The 27270-nt window shown below is 38.2% G+C and overlaps 1 protein-coding gene across 1 annotated transcript in view; it reads right to left on the bottom strand.

Moving 5' to 3' along the window:
- C34H3orf70 (chromosome 34 C3orf70 homolog) overlaps window positions 1–27270 on the bottom strand; it is a 78701-nt gene that overhangs the window by 6585 nt on the left and 44846 nt on the right. The window lies entirely within an intron of this gene.

Here is a 27270-nt window from a genome sequence, read left to right on the forward strand (position 1 = left end):
TCTGAAAAACTCAGACAAAGCAGCAACAACTTGTCGGCACCATCTTGGGTTTTTCCTAATACAGTTGATTATCAATCAGTACACACTGTATCTTCTGCGTATTTATGACAGTGCTTTTTAACCTTAGCACTATTGCTATTTTAGACCAGATAATTCCTTGTTGTAGGGGGCTGTCCTATACACTGTAGGGTGTTTAGCAGCATCCCTGACATCTACCCATTTAGAAGCCTGCACCTCCTCTGCAGGCTATGACAATCAAAACTGTCTCCAGATATTGCCATAGACTCTTAGGGGTCAGAATCGCCCTGGCTGAGAACTACTGCCTCATGGGTGTCTCTTTCTAAGCAACTCACTCATTGTGCATGGCACCTGCTCCTGTTTATTTCTTGGTCACACTGGAAATTCTAGGACAGAAATCACATCGTAAGGAAAACTACCTTAGACGTTTTAACAACTTATTTAGGCTTTGGAAGAACAGTAATTTCAGATCAGAAATGTGAGCAGCAAACTAGGCCATAAATAGTGCAACATCAGTAATCTATTAAGATCAATCAGCCTACCTATATTTTTTATTTGTTTCCTATTGTACAAAATGTAGGCTTAGTTGTTATAATTAGATTCCTCAAAAAATACATTCAGCTTCATTCTGGAGTAACACACAGAAAAGGTACATTTAAAACTGTTAAGCCTTTGGGTTCCTAGGTCTGCTTTGAAGCCTGGACATATATCATGCAAACCCAATATGGTCTGATAAAAATACAAGTGAGAAGAACCCATCACACCTCCCTGGGGAACTATGTTTCAAATATACCAGTTATCTTTTTTTTTAAAGACTTTATTATTTGACAGAGAGCACAAGTAGGGGAATGGCAGAGAGAGAGAGGTAGAAGCAAGCTCCCCGATGAGCAGCAAGCCTGACATGGGGCTCGATCCCAGGACTCTGGGACTATGATCTGAGCTGACGACAGATGCTTAACCAACTGAGCCACCCAGGAGCCCCTCAAATATGCCAGTTATCTTTATTTCTTTATTATCTGTAAAGATAGTATAGCATTACTACTTTCCAAGAAAAGTTCAAATCAACAGGACTAATAGTTTGGTATAATAGGACCTCCACATCCAAGCATCACAGGCATTATCAGCCGAAGGGGAAAAGAAGGCAGAACTTTGAGCCTCCCCTCCAATCCTCTAGCCCCAAGAGAAATACAAAGACATATCCTGCAAGGGCAGAGAAGGGACTACTTGCAAAACTTGGGGGACCACTCTCCTTATGTTCACAGAGCGGAGGTTGGTCTTTTCTATTCTTGGTTGCTGGACTGGTGGTGACTGAATTCACGAGGTTGTGGATGACAGGCACTCAAGAAATGCCTGCAATAGGATGCTCATGAAGTTCATTCTGGCCCAAGTGACCTTTGGTTTAGTTATCCACTTGTCACATCTGTAGAAGTTTACAGAAGTTCTTCCTTAGACTCACAGGGTTCAGGGTTTATTTAGGCCACAGGAGGAGGGACTCCATTAAGCTTGACTTTGGGACTTTTGTAACCACTCTGTCCTACTCTCACTTACCCCACGTGGCCCTACCCTCTTTTCCTCCTTTGTGCTTCTTCAAGAATTCTTTGCTCTTTCTCCTCATCTCAGTTCTTCTATGTCTTTCTTTCTCTAGTCCTGTCTTCTCCAAAGCTCTGTTTTTCTTCCTTGAAGTGTAGCAAAAGAGAAATGCAGCTGGGAGACAAAGATGTGCAGAATACTGCATTCCAGATCCCATCTGCTTCTGTAAGTTACACCTATTAAATATGCTTACTCTGAGCTAAGGTGACAGCCCATTATCTGGTGGCATGGGGATACAGATGCATAGAGGAAGGCACAGAAGAAAAAAAAACAGTAAAGATGAAAAAAAAATTAAAAATAAAAAAACAGTAAAGATGGCCAGATGAGAAAGTAGGTTTAGTAAACATCTTTCAAACACCAATTATGATATAAATACTATACTGCTTTTCTTATAAACACATAATTAACAGGAGAAAACAAACTCTATTAAGGATTTGGTTTTGTAAAGAGTCCAGAAGGGTTTGTACTTTGCTCCACTCCCCAGTAACGTCTGCCTTGTGGTATACTATACTGAGAGTCTATGTTTGTAATGATAGCCCTGAAGTATCACAAGATCCTGAATTATCAGAGAAATTCAATTATGTCTGCTATACTGTACTTACTAAGGGCAAAAAAAAATGAACTAACACACTGCAAAAGCAAGGACTGAAACAAAGGGGGTATCTGGCCACTTAGCCAGGAAATTCAATAACCACTATACTCTGTTCTCTGGACAGTCCTTTTAATTAAGGGTTTACTATGTTACTTAAAGAAATAAATAGATGAGAACTTTTAAAACTTAACAATCTCTAAAAGGAAAAGATTCTGAGAGAGAGACAGGACTTGCAGAACAGAAAGTAGAGAGAGTAAAAGAAAAATCTAGATATAATCCAGCAGTTTCACCTCTGGGTGTATACCCAAAAGGAATGAAAGCAAGGTCTTAAAGAGAGCAGTTGCATAACTATGTTCACAGCAGCATTATTCCCGGTAGCCAAAAGGTGAAAGCAACCCAACTGTCTATTGACCGATCAGTGGAAAAACAAGATGTGGAACAGATATACAATGAATATTATCTAGGCTTAAAGAGTAAGGCAATCCATGCTACAACATGGATGACCCTTAAAGACAAATACTTAAGTGAATTAAGCCAATCACCAAAAGACAAATACTACATGCATGATATGACTTATATGAGCCACCTAGATTAGACGAATTCACATAGGCAGAAAACAGAATAGTGATGGCCAGTGGATAAGAGAGAACAAGGAGCTGTTTAATGGGTATAGAGTTTCACTTTTATAGGATGAAAAGTCTTCTGGAGATGGACAGTGGTGATGGTTATACCACAATATGAATGTAGTTGATACCACTGAATTATACACTTTAAAACAGTTACGATAATAAATTTTATGTGTATTTTACCACAATTTTCAATACTAAAAAAATCAGTATAATTTACTATATCAACAGACTGGAGGGGAAACTCCATAGGACTCAGAGTATATAAAGAATTCTTACAACTCAGTAACAAAACAAGCAGCCCAATTTTAAAAAAGAGTGAGGCTGGGGTGCCTGTATGGATAAGTTGGTTGGGCCTCCAACTCCTGACTTCAGCTCAGGTCATGATCTTGGGGTTGTGAGACCAAGCCCTACATTGGGCTCCCCACTCAACAGGGAGTCTGCTTGGGATTCTCTCCCTCCCTTTCCCCCTCCCCCTGCTCGCATGCTCTCAAGCACGTGCTCTCCCTCTCTCTGGGGTAAATAAATCTTTAAAAAAAAAAAAAGGAGTGAGGTTATATAAGGGCAACAACAGGAATCCTTGTAGTGATGGAAATGTTCTGTAATTTGACCACATCACTATCAATATCTTGGTTATGATAATGAATAACTGCTTTACAACTATAGCTGTCACTAGGGAAAAGCAGGTAAAGGATATATGGAATCTCTGTATTTTTTGTAAATGTACATGTGACTCTACAATTTTTTTCAAAATAAAAAATATAATTTAAAACAATGGGGAAAAATCCCCAAAGAAGTGATGTTGGACCCTTTTCAATGCATTTTATTAGGAGATAACATGCTGCTGATCTCATTACAGATGATGGTAACTTTGAGCACTTGTTTAATGTGGTATCTAAGTTTCTCCAATTGAAAAGTTAGTAATTTTCCTTTATATCACTAAGAATCTTTGTGAAAAGAGAATTCTGAGACTGTGCAAAGATCCCATTTGTCACCATACTTTCACTTACTAACTTAAGCATGCACAGGTGTATCTGGTCTATTGTGGTGTTTGTCCAACAGTTACTTCCTATTTCTATCATTACTTCTATATTTATTAATAAGAATTCTATGTAAGCAAGAGCCATTCCTTCTCCTCCATTTATTTTTTCAATTATTTAAATTAAGCATGATTCATAGGTCTTTATTTTATTCTATGGATTGTAACCCACTGCTATCATTATTTACTTTGCAGCTCAAATGTCCCATATTTAACTCTGGGCTCCTTCAAGTGAGCACCTGTGTCCTCTCACCATGCCCCCATCCTTGTTTGGAGACTTTCTTGCTTTCTGGCATCATAGGATGTTACTGGCTTATCTTGTACTTCCACGCCCCAGTCAAGGAATCAGCCATTTTTCCATAGAGCTCTAGTGCCTTTTCTTAAGAACTTAAAACATCCTTAAGCTTGTTCTCAAAATATTCCCGGGAAGCAGTCTTAGCTGGCTAATGACTAAATCATTCACTAAATTCATCCATAGGGAAGTGAATACTAAACCTCATTACAGTACTTAATATCCATTAAAAAAATATCAAAAAATAAAAATATAGGTCACAAACACATTAGCTTATCTGGAATCTTTTTCAAGGGAGCTGAAATCATTTTCTCAATAATGAAGCTGACTATACAACAACAGTAAGATCACAAAAACCAATTGTGATCCACAGTGAAAAATAATTTTCAGACATCCTGTTTCTTTTTTAGGGAACCTGGTTCAACATTTTCAGCTGTTTCTCAACTAGAGGCTGATCAAGACCACAAGATAAGTAACTTCCACTATTCTTTCGGAGTCTGAGTTCATAACTATCTTGACTGTTCTCCCCCTTTAGTGTTTAGCAATAATATTAGTACATACTTTTTAAACAATGCCTTGATGGGATACTAAGAAAGATTTATGTTCTCATTCTGATTCTTTGGTTTAAAAAAGAGAAAAGGAAGAAGAAACAGAATATTTAATTACTTTCTCAAGCTCATGTAACACAACAGAAGTCAGTTCTAGGACCCAAACCTTGTGGTCATATTTGTTCCCTATGAGGGTACTCATTATTTCATTCATACAGTTTAGATAATGCTCTTATTATTTACACTGTCATTCTCTACCATTAACTTCAGCTAATATTCCAATGTGTAACACAGTGTAAATACATAGCAGATTTATTTCCTTGAAAGAATTTTTTTTCTTTAGGTTTTAGAGCACAAAGGAAAGGGGAAAAGAAAACCCAGATAAATGTAAAAAATAATTTATATGCCCTATTAAGCTATTGTATGCACTTCGTTAAACTATTTTTTAGAACAATTGTGCATTTTGATTCTTAAAAAAGATCCTTTGGGAGGGAAATGAGCTTTTTGCTTTAACAGATAGTTTTCAGGACTATTAAATGTGTGTCCCCTTGACATATGAAGTACACTGCTCTCAGGGAATACAAAGTAATTTTAAAATTAGCCTTAGCAAAATATAATTAGAAAAACATGAGTGGCCTAAGGGAAATTGCATCCACAGTTCAGTTCTTTGATTTTATATAGTGAATCATGATTATGTTTATTTGATTCCCAAGGGCATTCATTATACTGAAAGTAATGTTAAATATCCTTAGTCAGCTATTTCTGCAATATACATTATTTACTAAGTTGAGTAGCATATCACAAACTAAAAACAAAAGACCATAGTTACTATGTATACATCTATACTTTTTTTTTTTTTTACTATAACCAATATTTTTTGTGGCCTTATCTGACACCCTGCTCCATTGGCAGTCAATATGCCATATTTTTATACTTCAATCTAGGTGAACGTTAAAGTTTATATACTGCCCAATATGTTAAAGTCCTCAATCAGAACTTTATGCAAGATCATATAGTTTCTTTGTTTTTCAAACTGGATAACCTTTAGCACATATTAATGTAAAGCAAAACACTAGTGAGACAGAGTATCAGGAGCAAGGATTATTTACTCATTTAACTACTATTTATTTACTATCTACAATGTTTATACTACTAAATCAGATGCTATGGGGAAATAGAAATACACCATGCAGTCATCATGCTTTGAGGAGCTCCTAGTTAAACTGGAGGTAGGGGTAGAAGATAATAAAGTAAAATTAAATTAAGAACTGAGTAAAACAAAGCTGTAATCATCAAGACAGTGTGGTACTGGCACAAAAACAGACACATAGGTCAATGGAACAGAACAGAGAACCCAGAAATGGGCCCTCAACTCTATAGTCAACTAATATTTGACAAAGCAGGAAAGAATATTCACTGGAAAAAGGACAGTCTCTTCAATAAATGGTGCTGGGAAAATTGGACAGCCACATGCAGAAAAATGAAACTAGACCATTCTCTTACACCATACACAAAGATAAACTCAAAATGGAGGAAGGATCTAGCAATAATCGCGCCTCAGATAAACTTCATTGGCTATGATACTGCCACTGTGCAAAGCCTGGATGAAAGATGTAAATGTGAGACAAGAATCAATCAAAATCCTAGAGAACACAGGCAACACCCTTTTTGAACTTGGCCACAGCAACTTGCAAGATACATCTATGAAGGCAAGGGAAACTAAAGCAAAAATGAACTATTGGGACTTAAGATAAAAACCTTCTGCAAAAAAAAAAAAAAAAAAAAAGGAAAAAAAAAAAACCTTCTGCACAGCAAAAGAAACAGTCAACAAAACTAAAAGACAACCTACAGAATGGAAGAAGATATTTGCAAATGACGTATCAGATAAAGGGCTAGTATCAAAGATCTATAAAGAACTTATCAAAAAGAAACAAAACGATCCAAAGATGAAATGGGCAAAAGACATGAACAGAAATTTCACCAAAGAATACATACACATGGCCAACAAGCACATGAGAAAATGCTCCGCATCACTTGCCGTTAGGGAAATACAAATCAAAACCACATTAAGATACCACCTCACACACCAGTGAGAATGGTGAAAATTAACAAGACAGGAAACAACAAATGTTGGAGAGGATGTGAAGAAAGGGGAACCCTCTTGCACTGTTGGTGGGAATGTGAACTGGTGCAGCCACTCTGGAAAACTGTGTGGAGGTTCCTCAAAGAGTTAAAAATACAGCTACCCTACGACCCAGCAATTGCGCTACTGGGTATTTGATTTACCCCAAAGATACAGATGCAGTGAAACAGATGCTGGGACACCTGCACCCCAATGTTCATAGCAGCAATGTTCACAATAGCCAAACTGTGGAAGGAGCCTTGGTGTCCATCGACAGAAGAATGGATAAAGAAGCTGTGGTCTATGTATACAATGGAATATTACTCAGCCATACCCACCATTTGCTTCAACGTGGATGGAAGTGGAGGGTATTATGCTGAGTGAAGTAAGTCAATTGGAGAAGGACCATCATTATACGGTTTCCCTCATATGGGGAATATAAGGGATAGTGAAAGAGATTATAGGGGAAAGAAGGGGAAAATGAGTGGGAAAAATTAGAGAGGGTGACAAAACACGAGAGACTCCTAACTCTGGGAAACGAACAAGGGGTAGTGGAAGGGGAAGTGCGTGGGGGGGATGGGGTGACTGGGTGATGGGCACTGAGGAGGGCACTTGAGGGGATGAGCACTGGGTGTTATACTATATGTTGGCAAATCGAACTCCAATAAAATCTTACGTGTGTGTGTGTGTGTGTGTGTGTGTGTGTGTGTACGAACTGAGAAAAACTATATGAATATATACAAGGGCATTTACCAAGCAGCAGAACAGGATTGCAGCTTTTACAGGACTAGTAAAAGATAGAGACCTGGGGAGTAGCACATAGAACCACCCCAGAGCAGTTCAGAGCTGGAAGTGTCAGCACTCTAGGTTCATAGGCTTGACCAAAAGAGCAAAGGAGAATAAAATTTGCAAGGAAGATGGAGGATAGGGCTCAGCATGCAAGGCCATGGTTCGTGTTTTGGTGATGATAACAAAGCACTGAAGGTTACCAGGGAGGCATATAACAACAATGCAAGAAGGACTTTATAAAGAATTCAGTCTGGTAAAGATGTACAACTAGACCGAAAAGAGAAGAGATGAGGGTTCAGAGGAGGTTCATGGATTTTCATGCATGATATTCTGATCTAACATCACATGGCTTAGGAAAGGAAGGAACATGGAAGACATGCTAGAAGGTGACAGATCCTGGGGTTAAAGGCAAGGACTAGGTAATCAAATGCACCTGGATATGAATCCCAACTCTGAGACTTATTAGCTATTTGACCTTTATGAGACTGTTAACATTCCACGTTTCTCATTTCTTCAGTGTAAAAGTGGTTAGCAATATCTACCTTTTAAAAGCTTTAACTCAGTGTCTGGCACATGGTAAAGATTCTATTATGGTGTTACTTACAGAAGGCAGGGGCTGCCTACCAGTCTCCAAGCCACTCTACAGACTTTACAGATTGCCATGTAGCCAAGCCCTGCCAAGCCCATGACCACCCTCGTCCTCAGTCTCTAGGATCCCCCAAGGGCACTCAGTTTCCCTATCTAGCTTAGCCCGTAAACTTCTCTCTGACCACAGCTCTCTGCCACCCTACCTTCATCACCTATCCCCCAAACCCTACAATCCACTTTTACATCTGCTGTCACTCCTTCTCAACTAATATTTATTGAGCTTCACTTGTGTACCAGGTCTTAAATTAGGGACATGGCATTAAAACAGCAAGATCAGACTGCATCCCTGCCCTTATGGAAGGGGGAAATATTTGAACAAATAGTCACACAAAAAGATATGTAATTACAAACCATAAAAAGCAATGGCATAAAGTGATAGAAAAAGCAGAATCAGTGATTACAAATTACATGTGGGATGCATGATTCGGACCAGAGGAGGGTGGAGGTGTGGTGTCAGGCAAGACATCTTTGAGAAAATGACTGTGGTACATGTCACCTTGTCACCTCAGAACTGAGTAGCATTTACCAGGCAAAATAGGGGAAGAGCCAGAGTGGCTGAAGCATAATGAGCAAGAGGGAGAACAGTAAGAGATGAGAGTCATGGAGGCCAGATCATGCAGGGCCCTAGTGGCCATGTTAAAGATTGAGGATTTTATCTTGTACAATAGAAAGACACTGAATAGTTTTAAGGAGAGAGTAACATGACCGGCTTTGCCTTCCTACGTGCTTCCATTTCTATCTGCTCCTCTCACAGTAGGGCACAGACAATGCTAATCTAAAGCACTTGACAGACTTCAACAATTAAGCCACCATCCCTTTCCCAGCTTCTCACTCAGATCTTGACTTAAGACAAATAGGTGAAAAGACTGGGGGAGGCAGAAGAACTACCACCCAGCAACCAGGACTGGGCAAGGGCCCTTTAGTAACAGACCTCTACAATGCCCATTGCTCTGAGCCACACTTTTGACACCCTGAAGTATGGGCAGGTGTTACAGTGAGACCTGCCCTAAATATAGCATTTCTGAAGGTGTCATAAACCAACAAGAGAAAAGCTGTTTGCCACATTTATCATTTTACAGAGCAGCCAGTCTAAACAGAGGTATAATGAAGGCTCTATACTTCCTTAAGCCATGTTTAGTTCTACCTGAAGCCAACTCTTCCAGTTTAAAGGATAGGTAGAAGCAACAAACTCTTGTGTATTTTAACCAATACCTGCCAGTAAACAATGAGAGCAAAGTAGAAGAGATGTAAAATACACTCCACCCAAAATCCAGTGTGGTCACACGAACATCCAGAAACAGCACAAAAGGAAAGTTAAGTACTAAGTTGTGAGTTTTGCACTAGATACAGTGAAGAAGCTCAGAGGAAAGTTGGCTGGAAGGGCTTGGAAAATATGGAAGGTAAAGTGAAGAAGAGTTAAGCCTTGGACAAAAGAAAGTGGCATGCCTTGTACAAGAATCCAGAGGTGGAAGAAATACAGGTTACTGGACAGAGCCATGGGGTGACTGGCCTGACTAGAGTAGAGGGCTCTCCTATGACCAAGACCAGTCTCACCACCCAGATAATCTAGAAAGAAAACAACATCATTCCCTTGCCTTAGAAGACCAGATACAATAGGATCCTCTGCTAAGTAAACTGACACAACAGAATTCCTTAAACTTGTAGACACAGACAATTCTAGTTAAGAAAGGGCCCCTTCTAGGGCCAGAGAGTTCAGAAACATCCTAATAGGTAAGTATGGCTAAAACGATCCACATTTTTTTTAACAATCCATATTTAAACAAAATAAAAAGGGCAGAGAGTGAGAACTCTCAGGCTTCCATTTCCTTTTTGGTGGCCAAACAAGGGTTTCGTATGCAGAAGCAAATATGCCTACCTCTTTCCACTTAATCTGAAAGACCTACTATCCACTTGGAGCTGCTCTGTAGAGCTGGCTTTAATACAGTAAATTAGAAAAGAGAAGGCTGAGGGAGTCTTCTCCCAAGGATGGGTTGGTCACTGATGGGAAGAGGAAACATGGATCCCTGGGTGGCTCAGCGGTTTGGCATCTGCCTTTGGCCCGGGGCATGATCCTGGAGACCCAGGATCAACTCCCAAATCAGGCTCCCTGCATGGAGCCTGCTTCTCCCTCTGCCTGTGCTTCTGCCTATCTGTCACTCATAAATAAAAAATCTTAAAAAAAAAAAAAAAGAGGAAACATGAAAACTGTATGTTCAGAAAGAAAAAGATGGTGGCTGACAGCACACAGAGACTCAACCAGTATGTATTAAGTTCTATCCTTTGCAGTGCAAGAAAACACTGAGAAGCCTGATGGAGAGAAAGAGGAATTAATGGAAAATGGCTGATTCTGGATCACTACAAGGTAAGAAAAGCTATATGAGTACTACCTTTTTTATATCTAAAGATGGATGAGGGATCCCTGGGTGGCGCAGCGGTTTGGCGCCTGCCTTTGGCCCAGGGCGCGATCCTGGAGACCTGGGATCGAATCCCACGTCGGGCTCCCGGTGCATGGAGCCTGCTTCTCCCTCTGCCTATGTCTCTGCCTCTCTCTCTCTCTCTCTGTGACTATCATAAATAAATAAAAATTTAAAAAAATAAATAAAGATGGATGATATGATAATAATAATAGTCATTACCTTTGATTTCTTTATAACAAGCTTTGACCTTACGGGCATTTTATGTGACCATCTCAGCCTCCTTCCTTTCTGTGTAAAAATCATTAGTGTATGGGCTGAGTTACCTAGTCCATGAACTTGGCAGATTTCTAAAACTGTGGTTAGAGAAAATTTGGGAACAAAGAAATTCCCTAAGGGAGGCAGCAAATGTGGAGATCTAGAACATGATGACGTTGGTGCAGTTTTCTACCATTCCACTAGCATACAGTTCTACAGATCCCAAATAAGTTATTAGCAGCCATTAATTCACTGGACAGATATTCTTGACAGACTAAAGCTAAGGGAAACATCTAAGACATCTGTCACATTTATCTATTGATCTGGGGATGAAAAGTTCAGAAATTCACAAGAAAAAGATGCTAACCAGTCAACCTGATCTAAAAGAAATAAGATCTTGAAACATGTGCAATACCTGCTTAGCACAGGAGCTCAGTAGGGACTCAGCAGACTGAACTTTTTAAAACGTATCTTTGTTAAAGGTTATTTTTGCAGAGAACATGTCTATACATATTCAAAAACCTCATTTTCAAATTTATACAAACCAATAAGGCATTCTAGAACTTTTTTATTAATTATAACAATGAAGCAAATTCTAAATATAAATGAGATGTAATTTCAAATCAAATTATTAATAATTATGTGTGAGAATTTATATTTCTTGATATAATAAAAGAAAATATGTTTTTTCTTTAATCAGTTGTAATAATTACCTTTCATTTCCCTTGGACATGTGGTTAGGCTAACCAATTTTTTTACAAGATTTTATTTATTTATTCTTGAGAGACAGAGAGAGAGAGGCAGGGACACAGGCAGAGGGAGAAGCAGGCTCCACGCAGGGAACCCAATGCAGGACTCGATCCCGAGACTCCAGGATCACGCCCTGGGCCGAAGGCAGGCGCTAAACTGCTGAGCCACCTGGGCTGCCCTAGGCTAACCAATTTTTAAAACGGTACCACTGGGTAAATCCAAAGAGTTAAGGAATAAGAAGTATCAAATATAGTATTTATAACTAAATAGCTTCTCTACTTAACTACCCATTTAACTGTAGGCATGCCTTGGAGAAATTGTGGGTTTAGTTCCAGACCACTGCAGTAACATGAATGTTGAGTAAAGTGAGTTAAATCAATTTGTTAGCTTCCTAGTGTATACAAAAGTATGTTTACACTATTGTGCATCCTATCAAGTGTGCAGAAGGAATAGGTCTAAAAATGTACATACCTTAACTAATACTTTATTGTTAAGAAATGCTAACCATCATCTGAGTTCAGTGAGTCAAATCACTAATCACAGATCACTATAACAAATACAATAATGAAAAATTTGGAAGCACTGCTAGAATCACCAAAATGTGACACACAGACATAAAGCAAACAAATGCTGTTGGAAAAATGGTGCTGATGGACTTGTTTGACTCAGGGTTGCACAAACCTTTAATCTGTATAACAATACTGTATCTTCAAAGCGCAGCAAAGCAAAGCACAAGAGACAGAGGTAACCCTTTACTCCTGAGCGGGGACAAGAAGCTCAGATGTTTGCACCAAAACTCAACTGGGAGCTTTGTTCTTAAATGACTTCTTCACGTCAATAGCTGGGTTGTATAAATACATGGAGGGAGTCACTCTACCCTTGACACTAACAGTACAGAGTAAAGATGGGTCCAGATTACGAGACTATAAATATGCTACATATCAATTGCCTCTCAAATCCAAATTTTTCCTTCAATGTACATTCTGCCATAATGCACAGCATTCTTTTAGGCACATTTCTCTACAGTCAGCATGGTGCTAAATTTTCTCAGGAGAAGGTTCCAGAGGGACAGTGTAGAAGGGGCTCTCCTACTGTTTGCTGTACACGTGAGGGGTCAGGAGTGAGGAAATCTGTTGGAGCTCTCCACCAGCCAGGCACTCAGAGCATACAATTCCTTAACAAAGTTGGCAGTCTTGGCCTGGCCTGGTGACAGACTTCCTGTGGCCCTCTCCACATGGAAACCAACACTCCAAAAGCCTTCTGCCTACATCATAGCCTCCTGTCCATCAAGTCTCTGCTTCCTCTACACACCCACACCCTAACTGCTGATTGCCTTGCCTCCTCTGCACTCTAGAGGGTGGCTACCTGCTTGCCAAGCAACTTCACAAGAGTACAGCCTGCCAAAACAGCAAACCTCTCTGCTATAGGGTGGGATGAATCACACTTTTCCAACAATAGGATTGGGAAGGGTACTGCCTTCCACCTTTGTCCTTCCTGGGTATTTTCCCTCAGCCGATGGGAACCACACAGGCTTTCCTTATATCTCATAGTCATTTATTTCTTAGAGTTTAATAATTCTTTATATTAAACTTCTGTGCAATCTACTGTGTGGTTTCCATTTTCCTGACTGGACTCAAACTGATTTAGTGATCAAGTTTAAGGTGTGGGATTTCCTATAAGTGGTACTTTCCTAATTTGTCTACTGAGAAACTATAAGCATTATATTAAGAAATTAAGTTGTATATATATATTTGGAAACTAATAGATACTAAATGTTATGTATTTAATTAAGTATTTTAGTAAATACTAAATTAGTATTTTAATAAATACTAATAATTCTGGGACGCCTGGGTGGCTCATCAGTTGAGCATCTGCCTTTGGCTCAGGGCATGATCCTGGGGTCCGGGATTGAGTCTCACAACGGGCTCCTTGCATGGAGCCTGCTTCTCCCTCTGCCTATGTCTCTGCCTCTCTCTCTCTCTTTGTGTGTGACTATCATAAATAAATAAAAATTAAAAAAAATTTTAAAAAATTAACTTTAATAATAATAATAGAGGAGGATGTTAGAAGAATATATTCTAAGTTTTTTTTAAAAAAGAGGATTGTTTTTGTTAAATATTTCTATATCAATGATTAATGTCAAAAAATAATACAGAGAGCACTTACTGAATATCCTTCAGTATTCTCCTCCAAAGGAATGATGTATAAAACTACTGAACTAAAAGTGCTTTTCCCTGAAAAAAACAAGCAGGAAATAAAATTCTGAACCAGCCTTCATAATAGATCAACATATGTTAATCTTAATTCCAGACTGAAAAAATTCAGCGGGTATGTTGGGAATAACATTCAGTAGTTTTATGAATGAGAGCAGATCATCAATGTAGCTAGCAAAATATAGTAATACAGCTCTTTTCCCTACAGCCTAGAATACAACTGCCTAGGAAGATAACAATGGAAATGGACAAGGAAGACTCACCGCTACCTGCAAAACACGTGGAACATAACATAAAGAATCCACCACTCAGGAAAAGAAATGTGATGCTCTAGACAAAATGAGCAGCATGTAAACAAAGCCTAAGACATTCAGCACTGTGATGGGTACTGTGGGACCTTTACACCTGTTTGCCCACATTGTGTGTGTGGTAATTTAGAACTACAGCACATGTCCATATGGTTTTAGCCTAGTGGTATATTGACGAAATCTGGTAATATGATAATACAGATTTTCAAGGCCAAATAAGATTTCTATGGGTTCGATGAATTTTTTAAAATATTACTTGAAACTACAAGGGAAAAAAGATTATCAGCACAAGTATGTCCCCTGTGGGAGAAAAACAAGTCACAGGCCTCTGAGGGGATAGACTGTGGCTACAGTAGACTCCAGCCCCAGAGCAAGGATGAAGCATGTCCAGATGCAGTTTTTCTGTTGGGCCTAGGATAATCTAAGCAAATAAAACCATCCTAGGAATTATCTAACTATGTAGTTGGCTGGCTCAAAGATCCCCAACTATTCTTGAAAGAGGCATACCAATTATAGATTTTTTTTTAATGTTGCTAATGAAGAAGCAAATGTGATTTCTATGAATTCTTTGTAGACCACGAGTTTAAAATGTTAGGTGAGATCTTCTTGATGGTTCCAGAGAGATTAATGAGGCTTTTATTGCTCCTGTCTGGAATACAAGCAGACCACATTCGAGTCAAAACAAATACCTCCAAGAATTCACTGATTAATGCTAATAATTCAGAAAATTTATAGTTCTCCCATAAAACCTCAAAGGAATACAAAATGATGTGATAGTGCAGCCCCAATGGCCCAGCGGTTTAGCGCCGCCTTCAGCCTGGGGTGTGATCCTGGAGACCCAGGATCAAGTCCCATGTCGGGCTCCCTGCATAGAGCCTGCTTCTCCCTCTGCCTGTGTGTCTTTGCCTGTGTGTGTGTGTGTGTGTGTGTGTGTGTGTGTGTGTGTGTGTGTCTGTCATGAATAAATAAAATCTTTTTAAAAAAAGATGTGATAAAGGCAAATAGCCTTTTCCTTTACAGTGAACATTTTTATAAACTTACAGAGAAAAAAAAGACTACTATATCATAATGCCTGAGGAAACTAATTACAAAACACTCATTTTACTGCTCAGTGAGAGTGTTATGGTTAATTTCATGTCTCAAGCTGGAGGGTAGTTTTGGATGGGACTAACATTTAATTCAGTAAACTCTGGGTAAAGCTACTGTCCATAATGTGGGTGGGCCTTATCTAATCAGTTGAAGGCCTGAATAGAACAAAAACACCAGCTTTATTGAACAAGAGGGATTTGTCCAGTAGACTGTCTTTGGATTTCATCTGCATCCCTGGCTCTCCTCAGTCTCCAGCCTGCCAGCTCACATTGCAGATTTTAGATTAACCGAACTCCATAATTGTATGAACCAATTTCTTATAATAAATCTTTCTGTATACTACTGACTCCATTCTCTAGAGAACCCTGACTAATGCAGTAGGACCAAATTTACCTGCAATGATAAGATATTGGTATGGCAATATAATCAAATATGTTCAGTTTTAATTTCCACTAACAGGGAAAAATACCCAACTCCTTACTCCAGTGCCCTTGTTTCTTGATGATACCACCCTAAAAAAGCGATCTACCACCTAATCGACTGTCCCTCAGGTAAGCTGGTGAGAAGCACCAATCTTGCTTCTTTTAAAGGCATACATGAGTGGGTATTATAGATTTTAAATAGATTAAGTTACATAGCTAGATCTAGTCTAATTCCCATATATCAAAAGGATGGACTTCATATACACTGATGGGTTACTTTCAGATTTTTCCATCAGGTTTTCTTTCTTTTTTTTTTTTTAATTTTTAAATTTATTTATGATAGTCACACACAGAGAGAGAGAGAGAGAGAGAGAGGCAGAGACACAGGCAGAGGGAGAAGCAGGCTCCATGCACCGGGAGCCCGAGGTGGGACTTGATCCCGGGTCTCCAGGATTGCGCCCTGGGCCAAAGGCAGGCGCCAAACCGCTGCGCCACCCAGGGATCCCTCCATCAGGTTTTCTAATAAATATTGTCAGAATGATTTTTCCCCATTTACTTTGATTACCAATACTATAGATTCTTAAATATTTTTAAGTACCAATTTTTTTCTGTTATTATTCTTTAAGCATTTTCATTCTGGTTGTGACAGTGAATAAGGCCAACCGGGATTCTGGAGTCTTATGTTCCAATTCAGTGTTATAAAATCAAATTAAAAGTATGTTAAGTGCCTAAAATATTTTGAGTTATTTCACTTATTTTCAATTATTTTGTTAAAGTAGTTTGAGTTCTGATATTGCAGTTCATAGGATTCTAGTTCAAATTTTGCATCCTTTTTCTAGTTACACAATGCCCATGTAACTCAGGATCATCATTAGAAAACGGCTGTCATTTCTATCTTGGATAACAGTCCAGAAATAACAACTGCAATACAATGTGGCAAGTGTGGTAATGGGATGCTGTATAGAGCACATAGGAATAAAAGAAAGAAGAGAGTAATCAACCACAGGAAGCCAAGTGGGTCAGGGACCACTTATAAAGGGATGAGCAGACTCTGACGGCTGGAGGCTTGGTGGGACTGAGAAAAAGGTCAAACACCCCAAGCAGATGGTGTGGTGTGTAAAAGCACAAGGATGCAGAAGAGCAAAGGTTTTCAAAGAATTCAAGCACTTTAGTACCACTTTAAAATGGTAGGTGTAAACAGGAATAACAGCCCAAAATGATGAGCAGGAACCTGGCCACAAAAGGCTGTGTTAGGCCATCTCAGAGAGACTGGATATAGAGATTTTATCTAGGAGGTAATGGGGAAATCACTGAAGGATCCTTAGTAAAGATGAGTGGATCCAGAGAATATTTGTGTTTTAGAAAGATCACTCTGTCTATAGTATGAAGAAAGATTAAAGGGTGGGAAAGACAACTTGGGTTGCAGGAGAGAGATGAAGAAGAGCCTGCATTAAGGCAGTGGCAAAGAAGGTTAGAAAGGGATAAATTTTGTGAGACTTGATCATTTGATATGTGAGTGGACACAGAATCTCAGGAATCTATAAAGTATTTGAGGCCATGAATAGGAGGAATGTCATCATCCCTGACCGTGTATATTGAGAACAGTAATTCTCAACCGGAAGGGGAAAGGAACAGGACCTACGTGGGAACATATCAGGACCTCAAGGGGGAAGTACATGTAGTTTTAAAAAGTATGTTAGGGGAATCCCTGGGTGGCGCAGCAGTTTGGCTCCTGCCTTTGGCCCAGGGTGCGATCCTGGAGACCCAGGATCGAGTCCCACATCGGGCTCCCAGTGCATGGAGCCTGTTTCTCCCTCTGCCTATGTCTCTGCCTCTCTCTCTCTCTCTGAGACTATCATAAAAAAAAAAAAAGTATGTTAATGTCAGAATTCAAATTTATACTTAGCAACTCAAGACATGCATTTAAAGGCCCCTCAGTCTGCATGGGGATGTACACAGGTGAATGCACATGTGATGTGTGACGTACCTCATTGCCCCTACACAATAACTGTTTGCTGAGTCCCTCTAAAGACCCATGTCTTTATTTTGCCTCAGATGTACTTAATAGTTAGCTTTTAACTGGTTTGAGATGGTTTGCTTCTAAAGCATTCATAGAAATAAAGAAGCCTTAGATACCATCTAATTCTCTTATTTTACAGATAAAAAAAAGCCAGGATCCAGAAAAATAAAAGATCAATATCTACTTTTCTTGACATGAACAAGAAATCTCATAAAACCTGTGTTGGTTTCCTGTAGCTGCCATAACGAATCACCACAAATCTGGTGACTTAAAACAATGGAAATTTATTCTCTCACAGCTCTGGAGGCCAGAATTCCAAAATCAAGGTGTCAACAAAGCCATCCTCCCTCCAAGGCTCTAGAGAAGAATCCTTCCTTGCTTCTTGCAGCTTCTGATGGCTCCAGTTTTCCTTGGCCTATGACTACAGAATTCCAATCTTTGCCTGTCTTCACAAGGATTTTTAGGTCTTTTCTTCTGTCTCTTATAAGACATGTCACTGGATTTAGGGCCCACCTGGATAATCCAGGATGATCTTAAGAGTTTAACTGAATTACACTTTCAAAAACTCTTTTTCCAAATATGGTCACATTCACAGGTTCCAGGGGTAAGGATCTGGACATATCATTTTGGGGATGCCATTCAACTTATTAGAGACTACAAAGAATAATCAATCAATTTGCAGTAAGTAATACCAGATTCTTTCTTTCTCTATGACAGAGCAGGAGTAAAGAAACATAGTGAAATTAGATGATAAAAGTAGAGACAGTAGTAAACACTGAAGTGAGTAAGGGAACAAAAGAAGACAGCTTGAAAAGATCTCTCTCTTAACTTTGTCAAAGATCAACTCTGAGATAAAATACCTGGCAATTCTACAAAAATATTTATTATGCAAGTTGCATTCATATCTGCTTTCTGTGACTTGTGAAATGGTGAAGTATTTTAAACTCAAATTTATCAAAAGGGAGTCCAGTTTCAGAAAAATATTTTAACTGGGATAACCCTGGAATGCTGCCAAAAGAAAGTCTGGATGACTTCTCAAGAACCTGCTTGTCCTACCTTTGCCAGCACAGACAGCCTGAGATTTACAACTTGGATGCTGATTCACTCATAGTCCAAAAAGATGTGGAATTTCTCATGTGGAGTGAAGTCTTGATTTAACCCTTGATAGAAAGCAACAGGGGATCTCTGGGTGGCTCAGCGGTTTAGCGCCTGCCTTCAGCCCAGGGCGTGATCCTGGGTTCCCAGGATTGAGTCCCACATCGGGCTCCCTGCATGGAGCCTGCTTCTCCCTCTGCCTGTGTCTCTGCCTCTCTCTCTCTCTCTCTCTCTCTCTCTGTGTCTCTCATGAATAAGTAAATAAAATATTAAAAAAAAAAAAAGAAAGAAAGCAACATACTCAGGTAGAAGGTAAATAACAGCATTTATTGACAAAATCCAGACTTGAGTGAACTTTACATAGGTCTTCTTTTAGAAAAGTTAACTCTTTGGTTTCCCTTTCTCTCAAATTCCTCCCAGTCCCAAGACTTTGGCAGGTGTCACTGATGACTTTTGTATCAAGTATATGGTAGTGCCTTGTGGCTTATTTTGTGACAATATTCTGACTCTAACAAGAAAGAAGCCACATGGTCATCTGCCACGTGGCTCTCATTCCCTTACTTCCCAGCAAGCATCCTTCTCTCTATTCTTGCTTTTAACCTGCCTTTAGACTGGAAACACTCTGCTTCTATTGCCAAGTAATTCCAGTATTTTCAAATTTCACTAGGAAACTTATTTCTGTGAAGTTTTTCAACAAATTCATATTAGTATCCCCAATAGTCTAAAATGATTATGCTTATGGTATTTGCATGTTTAACCTATTTTCATCCAGTTTACTTTTAGCATTTAAAAACTAATTATTATAAAATATTTGCCTTACACAAAAGTATAAAGAATTTAAGTACTCACAGTTTAAAAAATAAATAAAAAATAAAACTAACTATAGTTGAAGTCTCTGTTTATTCCTTTTTTTTTTAAAAAAAAAGATGTTATTTATTTATTCATGAGAGACACATAGAGGCAGACACACAGGCAGAGGGAGGAGCAGGCTCCATGCAGGGAGCCCGATGTGGGACTCGATCCCGGGACTCCAGGATGATTCCCTGAGCCAAAGGCAGGCAGGTGCTCAACCGCTGAGCCACCCAGGCATACCTGCTTATTCATTCTCAATTTCATTCCCCTCTCTCTCTCCCTACCGAATCACTGCCAAGAGGTTAACCTCTACCTTAAATTTTTATCTAATATACTTTTCATTTTATCTCAGATTTTATAGGTCTAGACTAATTAAAATATTTCATTTTTTGTATAGTACATACCATATAATACATATAACTCTATTAATAAATAATAATTAATGATCATGGTTCTTCAGAAAAACTCCAGAATCTGTGGATTCTCAAAACAACTCCCATGACATTATTTCAAAACCTGAGTCACTGAACAGGAGTTAAATTTTTAACATTTTAATTCTAAACTGATAATTGTCATTTGACATGCACACAAGTCCCATTGAGAACTGTAGCAAAAATAAAGTAGTATATCTAATATTTGCATTCTTGTGGAAGCTTTTATCTAGACTAGAAAAAAAGATACACAATATAGAGAAAGTTAAAATGAAAGACAAATGTGACTCCTAAAGAATTAACTGTGCCATACTTTTTTTGATAGAATTATAAGAACAGGAGTTGAGAGAAATACGATTACCTAAAGAGTGTATTCCTTGTCTCAAACATAGCTGAAAATAGCAGTGTCTTCATTCTTGCCTCACCTGAGATTTATTTAGGAAGAAGTATGAAAACCCCATCTAGTCGTAAAATAACGGGCTAGCATATAAGGGATTATAAATAACACTAGTAGAAACATTTAATGAAATAATTCTATTCATTAGTCATAGTGAGCTTCAATTATAATTCATTATCAAATAGTGTGCTAAAAGGAAATTCCAGTTGTGATATATATGGAAAAAAGACATAATGGACTATTAATACCAGAATATAAAACAGTAGTTAAGCCAACAAATATTTATTAAATAAAATCTTTAAAAAAATGCTTATTTACTCATGAGAGAGAGAGAGAGAGAGAGAGAGAGAGAGAGAGAGGCAGAGACAGGCAGAGGGAGAAGCAGGCTCCATGCAGGGAGCCTGACACAGGACTTGATCCCGGGTCTCCAGGATCACACCCTGGGCTGAAGGCGGCGCTAAACCGCTGAGCCACCCGGGCTGCCCCAGTCAGTGGATTCTTAATAAAAGTTAAAACAACAGCAATTAACCCTTTCTAAGGAGCCATAAATATTTTTGACACTATAGAAAAAGCACAAAATTTTAAACTGAAAAACCTTTGGAAATGATCTTGGCTAATCCCTTAATTGTAAAAGATAAAGAAACTGAGGCTAAATGATTTAGCTAACTAGCACCAGAGTTAGGACTAAAATCCAAGCCTCTTAACACATATAACTAAGGCTTTTGCAAATTCTTTTGTTGGGCTAAAGTTTTGGTTGGGGAAAACAAAAAGGACCCACCAAAAACTTTGTTTTCAATAAATAAATTTGCTGGATTCTGAGGCAGAAAAAGACCAGATTCTACTCCAGCTGTCACTAATCCTAGCCTTAGGTAAGTCACCAAAATTTTGGGATTTAGTTTTTATATATAAAATGAGAAGGTTAGACTGCATCAGTGATTCTCAATCTTGGCTATGCAGTCAAATCCTCTGAGAGGCTTTTTTAGAAAAACAGCAATACCCAGATCCTACCCCACACAGGTTCTATTTTAAATGGTCTGGGATGGTCCGCTGGCATCAATGTTTTAAAATTTCCCAAGTGATTCCAATGTGTAACCAAGAGTGAGGCCACTGGACTAAAAAAATATTTAAAGGTCCCTTTTATCATATAAAGTTTGAAATTCTTTGTAACATTAGTTAACACTAATGGGTATATTAGACACAATAAATGCACACAAATCCAGAATAAAGTCCCTTTTAGACTCTGCAGACATCCCTGGTATGTGTAGATTCTAGACCATAATCCCTTAGCATTTATTGAGTCCTATTAAAAAGAAACCACCTTCCCTGGTATATCTTTCTCTATGGAGGAAACTCAATTAGTATCAAACGCTTGCTCCTCTCTCTCTATGCCTTTCCTCCCTCCATCCAAAGAGACAGACTGGTTTATTAGTTGGCAAATTTGGAGGAATAAACTATATATACCTGGCTCAGCTCCCTCCTTTTGCCCCCTGGGAATGCGCCGACCATAGAGAACACGAATTCTGACCTAGTTCTCTAAGGACAGTCTCTGCATTGGGACTTCTCTCAGTCCAGTGCTGCTATGACAGCTATAAACTTCTAATTCTGAGGCTCAGAATTCAGAGGCCCACCTGGCAGCAAACACAAGCTGCAACTCTCTAATTCAGATTTTACTAGAGAAAGGGTAATATTCTGGTTTCCAAATATTTATTCTTGTCTTATTTCTCAACTGGGAACTCAGTAAATGACAAGCAATACTGTTTTATTGGGTCCTCCCAGATATCTCAACAAGGCCTACTCTGTATTTGACAATACCACAGGAATACAAAGATGATGTGTTTATCATCTGGTAATGTTCAGAGTTAGTAAATGAACAAGTAAATATTATAGTTGTTATGAAATGAATGTTTGTGTCCTCCCAAAATAATGTTGAAATCCTAACACCTCTTTGTAATGGTAACAGGCAGTGGGACCTTTGGGAAGTAATTAGGTAATGAGGATAAAGCCCTAATGAATAGGACTGGTGCCCTTATACAAAGAGACATAAGAGAAATGATCTCTCCTCATCTGAGGTTACAGCAAGAAAGTGGCCATCTTTAAACCAAGAAGAGGGTCATCATCAGAACACAACTGTGCTGGCATGCTGATCCTGAACTTCTAGCTTCCAGAACTATGAGAAATAACTATTTGTTGTTTAAGCCATTATGATATATTTGTTACAGCATCCCATGGTGACTAAGACAGCAGTAGAGATCCATTCAAGGACTATATTTTAACCAAAGGAAGGTTTTTTTTTTTTTTTTTTTAAGATTTTTATTTATTTATTTGAGAGAGAGAGAGAGAGAGCACGAGCAGGAGCGGGAGGAGGGAGCATACGGAGAGACAGAAGCAGACTCTGCACTGAGCAGGAAGCCTGACTCAGGGCTCCATCCTAGGACCCAGGGATCATGACCTGAGCTGAAGGCAGATGCTTAATTGACTGAGCCACTCAGGCATCCCTAACCAAAGGAAGTCTTATTAATCTTACCTTAATTCAGGGTTTTTCAACTTTAATAATATATTAATAATTTAATAATTAATATTTTGGGCTGAGAAATTTCTTTTTTCTAAACCACTTTGTTGAAGTGTGACTGACATACAAAGAGCTGTGCATATATAACATATATAACGTGGTGAATTTGGAGATATATGTATACCCATGAAACCATCACTGTGATCTATTCCATTACCATATCCATCACTTCCGAAAGTTTGGGCTAACACTTGTTAGAGAGGGCTGTCCTGTACATTCTAGTAAGTTTAGCTGCATCCATGCCTCTTACTTATTAGATGTGAGTAGCAATTCCTCCAGACACTGCCAAATGTCCCCTCTGTAGCAAAATCACCCACTGTTGGGAACCACTGCCTCAATTTGATTTGTCAGTACAGGAAAGCAAAAGTATGACTACTTGTTGAAAAAGAATACAGAATCATGGGTTACAATGGCCAAAAAGATCTTTACAGCTCAGCTAATCCAGTACTTTGTGTTTTTAGATGAGAAACTACAGTTCTGGCAATATAATATTTACTGCAAGTCATTCACTGAAGCAGAACCTCTTACGTTTTAAACCAGCAACCTTGCCAATACAAATGCAAAAAGAAGCATGAGCTAGGAATTCTCTGTTTTTCCTCCTGAAAACATCAGTATTATTTCTAGAGCTGTACCATATCACTTTAAAATATATGAAATACATTTCCTCCAATTCTTGTTCTTTTAAATCCTGGGAGAAATCTTTAGAAGCCATGCTTACTAGTAAAGTAAAAACCATGGTTCTCACCAGATATGTATGTCACAAATAAGTACAGAAGAATAGCCACTGATACAACAGAAATAAAGGAACTAAAATATTAATAGAAAGTACAGAACTCAGCATGTATTATTTGGCAAAGAAGCAAGTAGGTATTAATGTAATCCTGCCTCCCCCAACGTATCCTCCAAGTAACCTGCCTCAAAAAGATCCCTCTAAAATATCTGATTGTTTCTTTCAGCCTGGCTTCAAATCCTTCAAAGGTTCACAGCATCCATCATCTTCAAGATAAAAACAAAACTTCCCAAATTGGTGCACGAGGTTTTTCATTATCTTGTTCCTGCTCACCTCTCCAGCCTCATCTGCTTTTCTTCTCCCATATATACCCTAAATTCCAGCCATTCTGTGTACTCCTTGAAGATCTCTAAAGATACCCAAGAACTTGTATTTAGTAAGAATAGGAAAAGTGAGATCAATACAACAGCATGTGATGCTTGTTTATGAACGCATCCTTCAGCTGTCAGGTCTGTCGTGACTTCCTCAAGGAACACTGCCCCAATTCTAACTCTATTACACATTTTTCACAAGATCATGGACCTCTCCTTCACTGCATTTATCACAACTATAGTTTTTACAACTATTTGTGTAATTATTTTGTTCATCTATTTCTCCATACAGATTGTAAACTCCAATAGGGTAGGAGGTATATTTTTACTGTCCACTATGTCTCCAATGCAGGTTTTATTTATGCTTGGCATACAGTAGATGCTCAATGAATATCAGTCAAATAAACAAATGAGTATTCTTTTACATCTCCAAGTCTTTTCAGGTGCTTTTCCCTATCTGTAATGACCCTCTTTTCCTTCTTTATCTGGCCAGTTCCTGTTTTCCCTTAGAATTCAGCTCAGCATCCTTCACCCTGAAAATCTAACCTGATCCTTAAGGCCAAATTAGATACTCCACTTCTGTGCTCTCACAGCATCTTGGATTATTTTTATACAGTATGTATATATATTTGACTGTAGCTTTCTTTGTACTTGTCTCACTCTCCCTGTCTCTTCCACTAGACTGTGAGCTCAAGGATAAGGGTTGTGTCAATCATCTGCATATGCTCTGCAGGCAGCACAACTGCCTAACACAGAGAGGGGGCATTAAGTTAATATTTGAATGAGTACAGAAGTATATACACCATGTTTTACTACACAGGTTCACACCTGTCTGTGGAAACCCTTGCTGAGTGAAAACATTATAAGGATAAAATAAAGCCTGAAATAAAGCCCCAACATTTAAATTACATCGAAGCTTATCCAGAAAGGACTGTGACCTAACAAAATTGCTTTTAATGAATTTTTACTAATATTCTCCTTGGTGTGCTTAAAGAATAACAAAATTTGCAGTAACAGAACACTAAATAAAAATTTAAAAATAATTTAAATAATAAATCAGTTCTAAGAAAATAGGAAAGTTAAATGTTGCACTCAGTGCAAGGTGAGTCATTTTAAAATAGTGATAATCTTAAGAACCACTCTACCATGTTATTCCATTATTGAAAGGATACTTCAATCTAAGAATTCCACTGCAAATGATGTTAACCCTTAATGGAGAATGTAATATCTGTAAATTTTTCCCATTTCCTTATATTGAAAGAAGAGTTGGGCTGCTAAAGCAAATTCATTTTTCTTAACTAATGGTCTATTCCTCCAGACTTTTGAAACATTAAATGTTATTCTATTGATTCTTTAATAGACATAATTAAAACAATATAAGTATAGAGATTTATGTTATTTAGCTGCTTCTGTCACAGCTCATAAATAACTGCACATTTGCCTGCTTATGAGCTAGTTTCTGCTTAACTAAGAACATGTGAAGCTTTCAAGAAACAAATAAATGGTTAATGACCAAGACACTGCCCTTTTCTCTACCTTATAATTTTATTTAAAATAGTATGAAATGAAAACAATGAAGAGAAGGCAGGAATAAGACCTAAAAGAAGTATAATGGCCAAAAAAACTCAGTTTCATTCAAACCTGAATAATCCATTTCCAGATCACTCTAAGTGGAGTGACACAACACACAACAGCAACAATCAGATTATACTAATTGAGAAAATTTTGAGTTTCTTTCTTGTATCTGATTCATGAGGTAAAAATACTTTTTAATAAACTGTCTTTGTCTAGTTTCTACTTCTACATGCAGCCCATGATCTCTACTCTTTATCCCCCACATGGGTTAAAACCCCAGAGGCCAATCCAGCCCAGTTACTGTCTCATGAGCTTCCGGACTTTAACTTCCAATCTCTGAGTTCCCTCTGACACCAGGAGATTTGCCTTTCCTGCCTTCAAATGTGGCTATACATGAAAAGATTTTTTTGTGGTTGCTGTATTTAATCCAAAATTTATCTTGGTTTTCTGCAGGAGAAGGACGTTCCTTTTTCTTTGAATTCCATTATCTCACCTGGAAATTCCTTACTGTTAGAAGTTACTCTTTAATATTGTACCCGTAACATCAAAACCTTCACTAATGTCCCTTAAAAAAAAAAAAAAAAACAACTACTAATTACTTTCTAAACAGACTTTGTTCCTCTTCCCACCATCAATGTTTGCTGATCCTAATGACTGACTGATAAATTAGCTCTACCATCTCATTACTAGTTTACTACTGTTTTACATTCATCATCCAACGTCAAATCTAAATACTGCACTACATCTTATTCCATATTCAAATGTGAAAATGAACTGAAAAGGCATGTCTGATTATGAAGTTTTAAGTTAGGTTTTCAATTAATCTATTCTGAATTTGTCATAAAAATATATCACTTCTCTGTTTTTAGTTTTATGTCTCTTGGTTGTATTGCAGTTTTTAGAGTTTCAGGTACTTTTAGAAAAATGAAGCTAAGTTTTATAAAGCATCTTACAAAGATCCTATCCTTGGTCATATAATAAAGGTACCACTGCAGATTACTTGAGATGCAGGACTGCTAATGAGCAATGGGTAATTTAGCAAGTATAAACACATTTCTGCCTAATGGAGGATATACGTAATGGAGCATACACATGCGTGCATGCACACACATGTATGCCACATCTGGATGGATATATATATATACACACACACACACACACACACACACACCATATATATAGATACACACATATTCTCTCTCTCTCTCTCTCTCTCTCTCTCTCTATATATATATATATATATATATATATATACACACACACACACACACACACACACACATATATGGTTATGGAACTCCTAGAAAAAGCCAAATTTTAGAAAATTTGTCATTCAATAAATATATACTGTATGCCAGGCATTGTATTATTGAATGCTAACCATCAATAAACCATTCAATGGAGAATAGATAAGACCCCTTTACCTTCAGAAGTCTGGCATTCCAACAGGAGATGGTAGAAAATACAGACATACTTTGTTTTACTGTGCTTTGCTTTATTGAAATTCACGGA

The sequence above is a fragment of the Canis lupus genome, chromosome 34, assembly GCF_011100685.1.
Source record: "Canis lupus familiaris isolate Mischka breed German Shepherd chromosome 34, alternate assembly UU_Cfam_GSD_1.0, whole genome shotgun sequence".
NCBI lineage: Eukaryota > Metazoa > Chordata > Mammalia > Carnivora > Canidae > Canis > Canis lupus.